We start from the raw sequence: 18,036 nt of genomic DNA, 5'->3' as shown, positions 1-18,036 counted from the left end.
TAATTGATAAAATAACACATTAAGTAATAATGTAACAATTAAGAATTTATTATATTCTGGGCAAGTTTCCAAATTTTTCTATGGTAGTAAGTCTTTAAAATTTTTTTGAGGTGAGTAGATAAATAGTTTTGCAGGAGAGACACTGGCAACAAGAGTTCAGAATTTTACGTTAGTTCCTACTAAGAAAAGGAAAATTTTGACCTACATAATCAATCAGAGATAAAAAAAGAAAAAAGTGAAATAGAATATTCAGCTTTATCATATGTGCTGAGGTTCTTTGGGCTCTGATAAAATTTTTGTCGGATTTTTTTTGTAGGATCACATTTGAAATCATATGACTGAAAATTATAAAGTAGAAACATTTGTCCTTGGTGTTTTTGAAATATGTGAACCAAACCCCAAAGTCTAAACTCTTATTCTCACAAACTTCTGACATAAGGCACAGATTTTTACAAAATAGCTTAATATAGAAGTCTCCCAAAATGTGGAGATTTCCCCAGGTCCCCAAAACAATGGAAAAGCATTCAGCACAAGACCCTCATGAAAATAACAGAAAGATGAGGAGGACTTTGGCTCTCACTGTGAATGCCCTGGAATGTTATTGGAGGGACAGGAGAAGCCTTAGAAGATTTAAAAGCATGATAAGCTTAGGGTAGGAAATTTCCAGTGGTGGCAACAAAAGAAGTAAATCTAGAATTTTCTAGAACCAATTTCATTGCAGCAGAACTTCCCACACCACATTTTTAAAATTGTAATTTAGGTTCTGGAGTACATGTGCAGATCAGGCAGGATTGTTGCATAGGTACATACGTGGCAAGGTGGTTTGCTGCCTTCATCCCCCCATCACCTATATCTGGTATTTCTCCCCACATTATCCTTCCCTACCCAGCTGTCCCTTCCCTAGCCCCGCACTACTGACTTTCTGTGTCTGGTTGAGACTGTAATTCCCTTTCCTCATCCCTCTTTTCTGCTTATCAATAGACACAGAACCTAAAAACCATGGATGCAGGCTGCCAAAAGCATAAAACAAAACAGAATGGTAACAACAAAAACAAAGTAAGGAGGGTTGGAAAAGCTTGCTGTAGAAGGCAACCAGGTCTGGCTTATATTTACCTTCTTCTTTCCCAGAACAGCAATTTGGCTCAAGAGAAAACATCCAACTTTTAGTATCTCCCTCAGTATAGAATGAGAACAGTGGAACATACGTCCAAAGTTTTGGTTTTTTGGGCTACCGTCTGATGACTAGATTCTGTCTCTCCCAACAGGAAGTGCTAAAAGAAATGACAGAGTAATGAGAATGACAATTTTTGACTGCTAAGAAAACATACTTTGATGAACTAGTTACAGATGATGTCTCAAATGAATGTAAAAATGTTTGCTGCTGAGCTGTGGCCTTTTAGTCTCACCTGCATTACCTACTTATTATTCTTCTGCTCATTTTGTTCCCTACTCAACCCAGCTCTACACATAGTGAGTGCATACTCTATGCAGGGCACTGTGCTAGGTATCCTGGCCTTGGTGACCATCACTGTCAGGGTAGGACCATGCTGGGAAAAACTGCACCCTTAAAAAACCATGCCTCTTACCAAAATAAGACAAAAATGGAAAGATCTAGAGGTCCACTCAAGGGTTAGGATATAAAGAAATCCTTCAAAAATATTAAAACTTATTTTATAATGCCATGAGTAAATGTGTCTTACTTTCAAACAAACAAAAACCCAACATTCTGCCATTAATCTAAGATACTGAGTTTGTATTTTTCTGTAAGTCTGTACTATTTAAATTTTAATTGATGTATAACATGCATACAGAAATACATGCACTAATCATTCATGTAAAGCTCAATGAATTGCTGAAAAAGGAATACACTTGTGTAAGCAAGAAATAGGACCCATCATACTCATGTCCTGGCAGTCACCTTTTTCCTCCCTAGTCCACAAACATAACCAAGATCTTAATAGCTAATGCTTTAGATAAACTTTATTTTTTTAAACAAGAGTTTTATTATAGGACATTTTCAACATATATAAAATACACAAAACAGTATAATAGACCTGTCACTCTGCCTCGACAACTACTAATTATGTGCCATTCTTGTTTTATCAATACTTCAACTCATTCACCACCTCCCACATTAGTATATTTTCAGTCATTTTGGGGGTGAAGTAAATATGCATACATTGAAAGGCACCAATATTAGCTGGAGTGCAGTGGCATGATCACAGCTCACTGCAGGCCCAAATTCCCGGGATCAAGCGATTTTCCCACCTCAGCCCCAAGTAGCTAACACTTTAGGCATGTGCCATCACACCCAGCTAATTTTTAGATTTATTTTAAGAGAAGGGGTCCTGCTATGTTGCCCAGGTTAGTCTCAACCTTCTAGCCTCAATTGATTCCACTGTCTTAGCCTCTAAAAATTGTACATTTGAGAGATCCAAAATGGCTGATTACTAGCAGCTCAGGATTGTAGCTCCCAGTGAAAGTGCAGAGAACGAGAGGATGCCACACTTTCAGATGAATTTTTGCTGCTCACAGACCAGGAGATTCCCAGTGGAGGAGCCCCATGGGTCGCCAGTGCAACTCTTGTGGCCAGTGTAGTGGTTTTACTGGCAACCCTGCTTGGCGGTTCTTGGTGCAGAGTAAACAGGACTGGGTCCCCTTTTGGTTGACCTTTGGAGCTCCAGGAAGGCAGAGTCACCTATTCAGCTGATTGAAAAAGGGACTCAAGAAGGAAGCCTGACCAGAGATTCCTGGGCAGAAAAGCACCATGAATCTTAATGCCGCTGTTTTGGCCAGTGCAGTGGGTTGCTCAGATTCCAGCACTGGGAATCAACAAGTTGGACGTCCACTCAGAGATCTAATTTGAAAGTCGATAATTACAAAGAAGACAGGTGGATAAATTTACAATGATGGGAAGAAACCAGCATGAAAAGGCTGAGAATACCCAAAATCAGAATGCCTCTCCCTCTACAGGGGATCACAGTTCCTCATCAACAAGGGAACATGGCCCGATGGAGAATGAGTGTGTTCCATTAACAGATTTAGGCTTCAGAAGGTGGATAATAAGAAACTTCTGTGAGCTAAAAGAACATGTTCTAGCCCAATGAAAAGAAACTAAGAACTTGAAAAAAGGTTTGACGAAATCCTAACGAGAATAGACAATCTGGAGAGGAATATAAGTGAATTAATGGAACTGAAGAATATAATACGAGAACTCCACGAAGTATGCACAGGTTTTAACAGTTGAATTGATCAAGCAGAAGAAAAGATATCAGAGGTCGAAGACCAACTTAATGAAATGAAACGAGAAGACAAGTTTAGAGAATAAAGAGTAAAAAGGAATGAGCAAAGTCTCCAAGAAGTATGGGACTCTGTGAAAAGACCTAATTTACATTTGATAGGTGTACCTGAATGTCATGAAGAGAATGAATACAAGCTGGAAAACATTCTTCAGAATATTATTCAGGAAAACTTTCCTAACCTAGTAAGGCAGGAAAATACTCAACTTCAGGTAATACAGAGAACACCACAAATATATTCCTCAAGTAGAGCAGCCCCAAGACACATAATCATTAGATTCACCAGGGTTGAAATAAAGGAGAAAATTCTAAGGGCAGCTAGAGAGAAAGGTTATGTTACCCATAAAGGGAAGCCCATCAGACTCACAGCAAGATCTCTCAGCTGAAACTCTACAAACTAGAAGAGAGTGTGGGGGTAAATATTCAATATCCTCAAAGAAAAGAATTTTCAACACAGAATCTCATATCCAGCCAAATTAAGCTTCATAAATGAAGGAAAAATAAAACTTTTCATGAACAAGCAAGCACTCAGAGATTTCATCACCACCAGGCCTGCTTTACAAGAGCTTCTGAAAGAAGCACTATACACAGAAATGAACAACCAGTATCAGTCATCCCAAAAACTTACCAAAAGGTAAAGAACGTTTCCATAATGAAGAATCTATATCAACTAATGGACGAAATAGCCAGCTAGCATTACACGACAATATTAAACTCACAAATACCAATATTAATCCTAAATTTAAATGGATTAAATGCCCCAATCAAAGACACAGACAGGAAAATTGAATGAAAATTCAAAACCCATCGGTTTGCTGTATCCAGATCCATCTCATAAGCAAGGACACACAAAGACTCAAAACAAAGGATTGGCAGAAGACTTACCAATCAAATGGAGAGCAAAAAAAACAAAAAAGAAAAGAAAACAGGAGTTGTAACTTTCATCTCTGACAAAATAGACTTTAATAGTAACAAAGACTAAAAGAAACAAAGAAGGACATTACATAATGGTAAAAGGATCAATGCAACAACAGGAGTCAATGATCATAAATATATATGCACCCAATATAGGAATACCCAGATACATAAGACAAGTTCTTAATGACTTATAAAGACACTTGGACTCCCGCACAATAATAGCAGGATACTTTGACACCACATTGTTAATATTCTACAGATCAACAAGATAGAAAATTAACAGGGACATCTATGATTTGAACTCAGACCTGGAACAAGTAAACTCAGTGAATATTTATAGAATTCTTTACCCCAAGTCCACAGAACATACATTTTTCTCAGTATCATATTACACCTATTTTGAAAGTGACCACATAATTGGAAGTAAATCACTCTTCAGCATTTGCATAGCATTTCACAGACTTAAATGAAATATTGGCTGGCTGTTTGTTCGTTATTTTCTTCCCTTATTCCTTCCTGTCTCTGCTGTTAAGCACAATTATCGGCATAAAAGAGGTTTTTAATACCTATTTTTAAATTGCATTCCAGCCTGGGCAATAGAGCAAGACTCCTGTTCTCTCTCCCCTTTTCTCTTTCTCTTTCTTTCTTTCAAAAAAAAAAGAAGAAAGAAAAGAAAAGAAAATCACTTTGCCTCTCCAAGTTTCAGCTTTCTCTTCTATAAAACCAAGGTAAATGATCAAAATTTTAAAAAATAGAAAAAAAAATTGTACATTTAAAAAACTGTTTTAAATGTGCTGACAATAACTCTGTATTTCCTACATCATGCAGAAGACTTGGTGAGTGAATATTCATTCAGAAGAACATCTATGAGGTCATTAGAGCCTTTCAGGGTGAAGTCTTTTATCTTTGTTTGACTTGGGAATTTTATTTCTTTTGGTTTCTATATAGAGATATGATATGATTATCTTACCATGTACATTATAGATGACTCACTGAATTTCTTGGTGGGCAACTGTAAAGTGAGAGTTTATTACCCAGCAAGAATGAGTTCAAGATGACATTTGTAGATGACACATTCACTAAAAAGCTCTATGGTAGTAACCATTTTCCGAGGAGAAATCTTTCTTCTTGAAAATAATGGTGAACATGCAATGAAAATAAACATGAAAATCATGCACAAAAATTTGTGCCTTTCCACATGTCCTCTAAGCTCTATTTTGGAGCCCTTGCATTGGCTATTTTCTCTATCTTTATCTGGTGTTCTAATGTCAACAAGTGAAGAAGAGATCTGTGCACACAGGTATACAATAACCTGTAGAAGTTCTAAGCACTATCTTTCATTGTGGGATGGTCTTAATGGTCGCATAACCCAGGAATTGAATAGGTACATTTTACAATTTTACAGTGGACTTTGCTGTGGTCATAAATGTGAAACACACATGGAGAGGTCACAAGCTTTGGCTGCTGTGATCAGGTTATTCCTCAGCTCCTGTTTAAAAGCAGAGAACAGGCTGGGTGTGGTGACTCATGCCTGTTATCCTAGCACTTTGGTGTTTGGGAGGTGGGTGAATTACTTGAGGTCAGGAGTTTGAGACCAGACTGGCTAATATGATGAAACACTGTCTCTACTAAAAACACAAAAATTAACTGCCTGTGGTAGTAGGTGTCAGTAATCCCAGCTACTTAGGAGGGTGAACAGGAGAATCACTTGAACCTGGAATACGGAAGTTGCAGTGAGCCTAGATCATGCCACTGTAGTCCAGGGCCAGCAACAGAGTGAGATGAGGAGGATGGGTCTGCAGTTTTGTCTGCTGTAACTCGCCTTCTTCACACATGCCAGCCTCATGTCCACACCACCCAATACAACCCAAGGGATTCCCTCAGCAGAATCCATATGGCGACACTCACCCTATGTCTCTTAGATCATCAAGAGTATCCTGGGGACAAATGTCCCCATATGGTACCCTTTCAGAAGGCCCTCTCTGTTATCACAGTAAGTTCTTTCTTTGTCTCAAAAGGGAAATTTGTTTTCCTATGTTTCTTTTTATTGCACTTGAATAAAGATATGAAAATCTTACCATGTACATTGTAGATGACTTAGTGAATCTCTTGCTAGGAAAATGTAAAATGAGAATTCATATAAACTATGTCAGCAAGCATTTTCCTCAGGAGAAAATCCTTATTGAAAATTATGAATTTACATCCAAAATAAACTTTAAAATCTTACCTAAAAAGCTGGTGCTTTTCTACAAGTGTTTGCTAGGTTTTATTTTTTGGGGCCATTGCCTCCACCACAATTTCCCACCTGGGTTTCTAATAGCACCAAGTTAGGAAAAAGACCTGTATACATAGGATACAGCATGATCTTACCCGCAGTGTTTATCTTTCTCTTAATGCAGGAAGAGTCATCTTCACTTGCCCGATGGAGCAGTACATATTCTGGGATCACCATTTTGCTAAGGAAAAATCTTAAGTGTTGAGAAAAGTGACACTTTCTTTCCTGCTTTTTCTAGAGAGCCACTCTCATTGGAGCTTTCTATTGGAAAATGAGGTTTGGTCAGAAATTACTAAAAGTGTACTGAAGAGTGATGAGTATCCTACATAGTTCTTGTTAGCTGCAGTGTCATTTTTATGAAATAGAATGGAGTACATCAAGGTGGGGGGTATAAGGAGAGAGTCTGTGTATAGCGATTGTGAATGTCTTTGGGAGTGTTTGTATATTTCTTAAAAAAGCATGCTTCCATGTACACAGCTCAACACAAAGGCGAACGTTGTAAATAAAAATTTCATCACCACTGCACACCTTATGTAAATCAGCCCATTTTTCCTCCACCGCATCTCTAACTGGAAGTAAGTTTAATATCTCCAGTAGTCAGATGGAGATAATGCAGAGATGAGATTGCCAAGCTGTTTATTTCTTCAGTGGAAGACACAGAGGTGAACTCAGGAGTGGGTGGAAAGGATGCCATGGGCTACTACTCAGAAGTAATCACACAGTTCTGGTATAATTTGTCATTATGCGAGAGAGTTTTAGCACCTAGGTGTGCATATGGAAGTTTGATAGCCTTTAGAAATCCCAAACACTTCTCTCGTATAGGTTTGTCTCAATGATCACATAAGTCAGTGTAGGAATTGGTACATTTTATAGCAGATTTTGGTGTGGTCAGAAATGGGAAGTAGACATTGAAAGGACAGGCTTTTGGCTACAGTGCTGGATTATTTTCTTGGCTCCTCATCAAAAGCAGAAAATAATCAGACATATTATATTGTATTTAATGAGATAATCACCACAAGCCTTACATATGCTGCAGTTCAGCACACACACCCAAGACACAGCACCAAATAATAACTGAAGGAAAGATCAGGTACAGTGGCTCATGCCTGTAATCCTAGCACTTTGGAAGGTGAGGTAGGTGGATCCCGAGGTCAGGAGTTCAAGACCAGCCTGGCCAATATGGTGAAACCCCATCTATAAAAATACAAAAAGTAGCTGTGTGTGATGGTGTGTGCCTGTAGTCCCAACTACTCAGGGAAGCAGAGGTTGCAGGGAGCCGAGATTGTGACACGGCACTCCAGCCCAGGTGACAGAGCAAGGCTCCATCTCAAAAAAGAACTGAAGGAGAAACTTGGGTGTTACCCTAGTACTCATCTCTGCTGGAATCTTCTGCACAGCTGGGTTGGAGAGGGACAGAACCCCCACCTGCTGCCCCCCATGATGGGCTGTTCAGTGCTGGAGCCAGTGCCAGCAAGAGCAGAAATGGGCCCCATGACACACATACGTTGAGTTAAAAGGGAGAGCAGAAGGAAAAATATCACATGCCAAGTTGGGGGCATCTTTAAATGGTAGGATAATTGAATATTTTCAAGTCTTGATCTAGTCTTCTTTAAAACAAAAGGTTAGTGAATTCATAGAATATTTTGGCTGGAATTAAGTCTCCTTTTTGAAGAAAGGTTGCATTTTGTCTAGTACAAAATGATCTAAGAGGGACACAGCAGTAGCACATGTGGATCCTGAGGAGAAAATGACCTTGAGGGGATCATGAAGGGAGGGCAAGTTAGCTCAGGTCAGTTTAGGAAGGAGGAGCCCTGAAATGCTGCAGGGAAGCATGTCCTGCCCTGTGTGGTGCACCCTACTTGAGATGGGCTATCTCACATTGAGGAGCTTGCTTTAGCTAGAGGACCAAGGTCTCATTGTCTATGGCTCTTCTCATGATCCCATTTGCCTGCCTTTACCACCAAGCAGGATGGGCCAGCAGTAGCTCAGTCTGTGGAGAACCCAGTACCTTCTCTTCACAGCACCCAAGGCCACCAGAGTGTCTCCTTTAGTGGAACCAATGTGCTGATTGTTACTGTGTTTTCTAGATAACCAGCTGGTTTCAGCAGAAAACCTTTCTGGGGTAGATTCATCAGAGCAAGTTATAGCCATTTACCAGGTAAAGTCTCTGACAGTTCCTTACAAACTATGTGGTAGGAAGCATATTTTTTTTCAGGAGAAATACTTTTTAAAAAAAAAAATGTGAATTTCCATTAAAATAAAGTGGAAATATCATAGCATCATGGACAAAAACATTGTGGCTTTCCACAAACGTCTTCTAGGCATTGGGGCTATTGCCCCTACCACTATTTCCCACCTGCTTTTGTAATGTCCCCAAGTGAAGAAAAGACCTGTGCACACATGACATAGCATGGCTGACCCTCATAGTGTTTTGTTTTTGCTTTTTTCCTAAATGCAGGGGCACTCAACTTTGTTGGATGACAATATGTATTCTGGGATCACATCTTTGCTAAGGAAAAATCTTAGTGCTGAAAAAGGTGCTACTTTCTAGTCTACATTTGCTGAAAACAAATCAGGTTGGAGCTCCCTGCCTGAAATGAGGTTTGAGCAGTTTGGTGTAAAAAAGATGGAGAGTCCAGTAAAGAACTTGAGATGATCTCCTCTAGCTTCTGGAAGCAGAATCACTTGACTCCCTGCCTTCAGCCCCCTTTTTATTCAGGGGAATGGGCGGTTCTGTCTCACAGGCGTTCCAGGAGCGGGCTAAAATGGCTCCCCCCAGTTTCGTGCTGGAAACCCACAGCATGGGCTAAAACAACCACCCAGTTTTGTGCTGGAAACCCACTGCACTGGTGTTGGCACTGGTGGGAATCTCCTGGCCTCTGGGCTGTAAAGACTGTGAAAAAAGATCAGTATCTGAGCCAGAGTGCTGGAGTGCCTGGAAAAGCCCCTGATGGCCTCCTTTGGGTAGGAGGGGGAGTTCTCTAGTCTCTTGTACTTTCTGGGTGAGGCAACGCCCTCTAACCTTAGTTTACCCTCTTTGGACTATAGCCACTGTGTAACCAGTCCCATTGACATGAATCTGGCACCTCTGTTGAAATTGCAGAGCTCACTCGCCTCCTGCGTTGCTCTTGCTGGGAACTGCACTCCAGATCTGTTCCTATTTGGCTATCTTGGCAGAATTCCATGAAAAAGAAATAGTTTTAAAATAAACATCCATTTTCTAGAACTAAATATACATAGTTAGTTTAATGTATTACAGTATGTGAATATTGTCCTAGCATTGACCAAAACATTCAATCAGTAGATTAAGGTACTTTTTCCATATTGAGTCTTGAATCTTCTACCTTGTCAGCAGACCAACAACTCAAAAATTTTATTTTCCTGCTTTTGTCTGTAATCCCAGCACTTTGGGAGGCTGAGGCAGGTGGATCACCTGAGGTCAGGAGTTCCAGACCAGCCTGGCCGACATGACAAAATCCTGTCTATACTAAAGAATACAAAAATTAGCTGGGTCGGATGGCAAGTGCCTGTGATCCCAGCTACTCGGGAGGCTGGTACTATCACCTACCTGGCTCTATAACTGAGTCTTCAAATGACCATTCCACCTTTGTATCAAACCAGCTGTTTCACGATGCTTGGGAAACTGGTAAGACCATGAATTCCATGAGTATGGGCTCTAGAAATTATTGAATATTTCTATTGAATATTCTAGAAATTATTGAGGTGAAGCCGATGTATTTTTCTTGGGAGTTATTTTCCTTCTTCTGATATTTGAATGTCTTACTAATAAAGTGAGAGTACTAACTTTTGCTCACTAGGTCCAATCAGGATGTCATTACTGTAATGGACCACTGTGATATCTTGTGAAAGGCAACCAAGATTGCTATGAACTAAATTATGACATAGGCCTAGAGTGTTACTATGTTCCTAAGGTAAGACAGGGAGGTGTGGTCTTGTCAGCTGAAAGCAAGCAGCGTCTGGTAGACCTTATAGACAAGTATAAAATAATTGCCAGATCCATAGTTGAATGTCAGGTACTAGGGAATGTGTTATTTTACTCAAGCAATGAAATCACATCTAGTAGAGAGCCGCAATTGGAGATACTACCAGGTTAAGCTTATTATAAGATACTGCCATTTTCCAAGATTCGTCAGTCACCTACATAGTCCAAATAGGCAAGCTGAATATAGATGTGGTAGAAATTACAACCTCTGTCTCCTCCAAGCCATTGATGGTGGCACTAATTTCCCTAATCCCTCCAAGAATACAATACTCTTGTTTTATTATATTACTTTTTAGGGATACTTCTAGCCACTTGGCCTCTCTCACGATAATAGCACTGAATTTACAGGGTGGAGATCAATGTGGGGATTCTACTGGCTTTTATGCATCTGGAACTGGGAAATAATCATAGGATGGGTTGAAGGACCAACTGGACCTACTGTGAGTGAGGCCTGAGCTAATACTCCATTGATCATCTGACCTCCATAGGGTTCTAGTTTGAGTGGTGGGCCACAGTGATGTTTTAGGTCTCCTAAAATCAATGTCAGTTCAGAATAAGTTTCCAGTTGTCCTTCCATGTCTGATTCTTTCTTTCTTCCCAATGTATAGTTGTCCTGGTAAAAGGCCATAGTCCTTTGGGGAAGTCTGGGAGAATGACAACCAATATGTAAGCGTGCTGGGTAAGGTGATGCACACCTGTACAGGAATACCTCCTTTTATTGCACTTCTCTCTATTGGGCTTTTTCAGATAATGCAAATTTTACAAATGGAAGAGTTGTGGCATTTATCCACACCATTCTTTCAACAGCATGTGATCATTTTGTATCTCTGTGTCACATTTGGTTAACTCTCATGATACTTCAAACTTTTTCATTGTTTTTATATCATTTACGGTGAGCTGTGCTCAGTGATCTCTGATGTTACTATTGTAACTATATTTGGAGTGCCACAAACGACATTTATATAAGGCAGCAAATTTAATTGGTAAGTGTTGTGTCTGTTTGGACTGCTCCATGGACCAGCCATTCCATCACTGCTGTTCCTCTCTTTGGGCCTCACTCTCCCCTGAAACACAACAACATTAAATTTAGGCCAACTAGTAACTCTATCATGGGCTATAGGTATTTAATTAAAGGCACATCCTCCCTTTAATTAAAGGCACATGGGCTATAAGTATTTAATTAAAGGCACATCTCCCTATAGGTATTGAATTAAAGGCAAATCAAAAGTTTGAAATGATTCAGCTTGGTGAAGGAGGCAAGTTAAAAGCTGAAATAGGACAAAATCTAGGCCTCCTGTATGAAACAGCCAAGTTGTGACTGCAAAAGGAAAAATTCTTGAGAATTTTAAAAATGCTACTTCAATTAGTGTATGAATTATAAGAAACTAAAAGTCTTTTTGCTGATATGGAGAAAGTTTCAGTAGTCCAAATAAAAGATCAAACCAGCCACAACATCTCAGCTTACTGCAACAACCACCTCTCAGGTTCAAGTGATTCTCCTGCCTCTGCCTCCTGAGTAGCTGGGATTTCAGGAGTGTCCCACCATGCCTGGCTAGAGACGGGGTTTCACTGTGTTGGGCAGGCTGGTGTCAAACTCCTGACCTTGTGATACACCTGGCTCATACTCCCAAAGTGCTGGGATTACAGGCATGAGCCACCGTGCCCAGCAAAAGTTAAACCATTTCAAGATTCTTATACTGTCTGTGATGTAGAAAAGTCTGAGTTTAATGTAGACAAAAGTAAGTAAAAAATGAACACTGTCATTAGCAGAGTAAACACTACAAAAATACAGAATGGTAAGCTGAGAAACAACTAGAAATAAAATTAAAATTTACAAAATGTCTGTCCACAGGAAAATAGAAAAATAAGTCAATATTTTTATGCAGTAAAATACTATGTAACAATGCAAAGAGTTAACTACTGGTACACTTAACAACATATGTTAAAAGAAAGAAACCTGACATAAAAATGTACACACTAATTCTATGCATGTGAGTTTCAACATCTGATGACAAAATAGTTGGAGGTTTTTTCTAGGTGGGATGAAAGGAGAAATGGATAATCAAAAGATCTTGGTGATTTCTACCAAAGAAGCTACAAAACACTGCTGAAGGAAATGAGAGAGGATGCAAGTAAATGCAAAAATGTTCATGCTCATGGATTAGAAGAATCAACATTGTTAAAATGGCTACACTGTCCCAAGCAAATTATGAATCCAAGGATATTCCTATCAAATTACCAACATCATTTTTCACAGAATTAGAAAAAAATTATAAAATGTATACAAAACAGAAAGAGCTCGAATAGCCATAGTAGTTCTAAGCAAAAAGGACAAAGCTGGAGCCATCACATTGCCTAACTTCAAACTATGCTACAAGACTGTAGCAACCGAAACAGCCTGGTACTGGTACAAAAACAGACACACAGGCAAATATAACAGAGAAGAGAACCTAGAAATAAAGCCACACAAGTGTAGTCAGCTGATCTCAGCAAAGTTTCCAAAAACTGAGAATGAGGGAAAGACTCTCTATTCAATAAACGGTTCCGGGATTAACTGTCTATCTATAGGCAGAAGAATGAAACTGGACCCCTTCATATGACGATATAAAAAAATCAACTCAATATGAATTAAAGACTTAAATGTAAGACCTCAAACTATGAAAATCCAAGTAGGAAACCTAAGAAATACCCTTTTTGACATTGGCACTGGCAAAGAGTTTATGGCTAAGTTAACAAAAGCAAATGCAACTAAACAATAATTGATAAATGGAACATATTTAAACTAAAGAGCTACTGCACAGCAAGAGAAACTATTAAGGAAGTAAACAGATGTCCTACAGAATAGGAGAAAATATCCATAATCTATGCATAATATCTAATGCAGATAAAAGCCTAATATCCAGAATCCAGAAGGAAATTAAAGAAATCAACAACTAAAAAACAAATAACCCCATTAAAAATGGGCAAAGGATGTGAACAGATACTTCTCAGAAGAAGACATGCAAGCAACTAACCAATATATTAAAAAGGCTTATCATCATTAATCACCAGAGGAATGCAAGTCAAAACCACAATGAGATAACACCTCATACTGGTCGGAATGGCTAGGATTAGAAGGTCCAAAAATAACAGGTTCTGACGAGGTTACAGAGCAAAAGGAACACTCATAAACTATTGGAGGTAGTGGAAATTATTTCAACCATTGTAGACAATAGTGTGGCAATTCCTCAAAGCCAAAAACAGAACTACTATTTGACCCAGCAATTACATTACTGGGTATGTACCCAAAGGAATATAAATTGTTCTATCATAAAGATACATGAATATCTATGTTCATTGCCCCACTATTCAATAGCAAAGACATGAAACCAACCTAAATACCCATCAGTAGTAGACTGGTTAAAGAAAATGTACTATATATATATACACCATGGAATAGTATGCAGCCATAGAAAAGAACAAAATCATGACCTATGCAGCAACATGAATGCAGTTGAAGGCCATTATCCTAAACAAACTAATGCAGAAATTATAAAACAAATACCACACGTTCTTACAGAGGGCACTAAACATTGAGTCCACATGAACATAAAGATGGAAGCAATAGACACTGGGGACTATTAGAGGGAGGAGACAAGGCTGGGGACAAGGGCTGAAAAACTACCTATTGGGTACTATGCTCCTATCTGAGTGGTGAGTTCAGCCGTACCCCAAACCTCAGCATCATGCAATATACCTTTGTAACAAACCTGCACATGTTTCCTAATTCTAAATGAAAGTTGAAAAAGAAAAAGACATGATGAGAAATATTATTTAAAATGTGTGTGTTAATAAAGAAATATAGGCTCAACTGTAATAATTAGTAATAAGTTGATCATCAGAACTAAAAAGCAGCAATATGCCAAATGAAAGAAAAGAAACTTATCCAGCACCACAAATGAAACAGAGAAAGTGTGCTAAAAGCTATAGTATAAGGTAAAACAGCCAGGCATGATTGCTCACACCTGTAATCCCAGCACTTTGGGAGGCCGAGGTGAGCAGATCTCTTGAGGTCGATAGCAAGGCCAACTTGGCCAACATGCGAAACCCTGTTTCTACTAAAATTACAAAAATTAGCCAGGCATGGTGGTGCATGTCTGTAGTCCCAGCTACTCAGTAGGCTGAGGCAGGAGAATGGCTTGAACCCAGGAGGTAGAGATTGTAGTGGGCTAGGATAATGCCCTTGCACTCCAGCCTGAGCAGCAGAGTGAGACTCCATCTCAAAAAATAAAAAAGAAAAAAAGAAAATAAAGAGGTTGGGCATGGTGGCTCATGCCTGTAATCCCAACACTTTGGGAATCCAAGGCAGGTGGATCACCTGAGGTCAAGAGTTCGAGGCCAGCCTGGCTAACATGGTGAAACCCTGTTTCTACTAAAGAAAGAAAAATAGCCAGGCCTGGTGGTGCACCTGTAATCCCAGCTACCTGGGAGGCTGAGGCAGGAGAACGGCTTGAATCCAGGAGGTGGAGGTTGCAACAAGCTGAGATCATGGCATTGCACTCCAGCTTGGACAACAAGAGTGAAACTCCATCTGAGAAAATAAATAAATAAATAAATAAATAAATAAATAAATAAAACACATCATATTAATGATATTATACTAAGATATTATTGAAACAAAAATATAAAATAAACAACAAAGAAGTAAGCTATAAGAGGGGTCAATGACAGAAATATTTGTTTTATTTACTTATTTTTCTTTAAAACATTTTTTGGGTTTCTTTTTGATACAGATGGGTTCTCCTCATATTGCCCAGGCTGATCTCGAGCTTCTGGCCTCAAGTGATTCTGTTGCCTTAGCCTGCCAAAACCCTGGGAGTATAGGCATGAACCACCATGTCTAGCCTAAAATATTAGATTTTAAAACAAAACCAGCTATAGGTTACTTTGAAGAAAAGGAAATCTGAAAATAAAGAAATTGACAAATATCAAATTTGTGGCAGAAAATATAAGCAAAATTAAAGTAAGGGCTGTATTTACAATAGATAAGGTAACATTGAGGGCCAAATAAATTAAATGAGAAAGATAATTCTCCAAGAAGAAATCATTCATATGTATCTTTTTGGGCATAAAATGTCAAAAAACCAAACACATATGGAATAAACTACTATGAGTAGCAGAATACTTTGATTAAAATACACTCACATATTGATGAAAATATATATAAGAGGTGGCTGGACACAGTGGCTCACACCTGTGAGTAATCCCAGCACTTTGGGAGGCTGAGGCAGGAGGATCACTTGAGGTCAAGAATTTTTCATTTTCTTAAGGCAGGATCTCACTCTTACCCAGGCTGGAGGGCAGTGGTGCAATCTCAGTTCCCTGCAACTTCCGCCTCCTGGTTTCAAGCAATTCTCCTGCCTCAGTCTCCTGAGTAGCTGGGATTACAGGTGTGCACCATCATACCCAGCTAATTCTTTTTGTATTTTTAGTAGAGATGGGATTTCACCATATTGGCCAGGCTGGTCTCAAACTCCTGACCTTGTGATTTGCCTGCCTTGGCCTCCCAAAGTACTGGGATTACAGGCATAAGCCACTGTGCCTAGTAAGGGCAGGAGATTGAGACCAGCATGGCCAACATGGTGAAATCCTGCCTCTACTAAAAAATGCAAAAATTACCCAGGTGTGGTGGTGCACAACTGTAATCCCAACTACTCAGGAGGCTGAGGTGGGAGCATCACTTCAACTGGGAAGCAGGGGTGGCACTGAGTCATGATTGCACAACTGCACTCCAGCCTAGGCAACAGAGTGAGGCTGCCTCAAAACAAACAAAACAAAACCGAAAATACAAGAGGTAATGTAGCAGGCCAGTTCTTCCTGACAGTCATACAGACAGGCCTCCACAGCACACCAGTTCTACAGGCAAACTTCCACAGCATTTGCCCTAATATTAAGTTAATAATTAAACCTGGGGAAATTGATGCCTGGACACCAAAGCCAGGAATGAAACATTTATTCATTAAGAGCCTTGCCCAGGCTTCTTCTGAAACCTAGAGTAAGTCAAGATAAGAAAGACAACCTTACATTCCTTGTATCAAGACCCATCTTAAGTCAAATAAATTTAATAGGGGTCTGAAGTAACTTTTCAGACCCATGTCTTAAGTAAGATAAGATAGAAGTAATCACCCAGGTGCCAGGGCTCTCATAGATTGAGTAGATGTAGGAAACATTTCTAGCCTCTGACCTTTTAATTATTCTTACTAACTTAGTGGCTCTTACTAATAGCATGGGAAGTTTGCTGGTCACAATTCAGACATATAAAAAAGACAAGAGTGCAAAATCATGTTGCATATGAAGAAAATACTGATTTCTTTAACCTTTGGAATAAACATTTTATCATATTATTAATCATTGTACCAATAGGAGTAAAACCCAGGGAAAATGTTAAAATAACTGATTAAAAAGTTGAAGGGGAGAGTTTTCATCCTGGCAAAGTAAAAATATACACCTTTCCAAGGAGAAAAGAACCAGAAGGCAATGGTGCATCCCCTATTAATTAGATGTAAAAGGATACAGTAAAAATTAAACTTCTGAAATATAAATCTGAGAAGTTTTTAAAGAAAAATATTTGAGAATCAAAAAGTATTACCTCTTGTAATCTCATCAAGAACAAATTAATATCTTAAGAAAAGCTTATTTTTTTAACCAAAATTTTAGTTTGGTATTAATATATTTTCAGTATTGTAGCTAATTTCAATAAGACCCCATAAGCAAATTTTTCTACTCTCAAATAGTTTCCACTGCAAGGTAAGATTTTCAAAAACTTTTAATAACTTATTTAATTGTATCTATTTCTTAACTTTTTATGATTATTTAATTTATTTTAAAAATTCTTTAAGGCAATCCCTAAAAAACTCGAAACTAGGCAAAATTATGTTCCTGCTATAAAAGTTTATTTTCTAAAAATTTCTCGATTTGGGCTGCTCTAATATTTGGTTTCAGATTTAGACATCCATATTCAGAAGGCTTTGGCCTATAATTCTCTTTTTGTGGAATAAATCATACTGCATTTGGAATCAAGAGTATCCTGATCTGATGAAGGTGATGTGGCTATATTTCTTTTGTGTCCATTTTACGGAAGCGTGTGTACAAAATTTGCGTGGGAAACAATATACTTTTCTAAATAGAGAAAAATATTCTAGGCAAAAAGCTTAATTCAAGAATCAAAAATAGGCAGTGGACACTCATTTTCCATGATGTGCTTATTTCATAGTGCATACCTGTATCAAAACATCTCATATACCCCATAAGTATGTATACCTACTGTGTACCCACAAAAATTTAGAAAATAGCTTGTAGTTCTCCTTGAAGAGGTCCTTTACATTCCTTGTTAGTTGTATTCCTAGGTATTTTATTTTCTTTGTGGCAATTGTGAATGGAAGTTTGTTCTTGATTTGGCTCTCTTTAAGTCCGTTATTTGTGTACAGGAATGCTTGTGATTTTTGCACATTGATTTTGTATCCTGAGACTTTGCTGAACTTGCTTATCAGTTTCAGGAGGTT

Source organism: Cebus imitator, unplaced genomic scaffold (genome assembly GCF_001604975.1).
Source record: "Cebus imitator isolate Cc_AM_T3 unplaced genomic scaffold, Cebus_imitator-1.0 Scaffold908, whole genome shotgun sequence".
NCBI classification, from domain to species: domain Eukaryota; kingdom Metazoa; phylum Chordata; class Mammalia; order Primates; family Cebidae; genus Cebus; species Cebus imitator.
Note: the sequence above shows the minus strand (reverse complement) of the source record.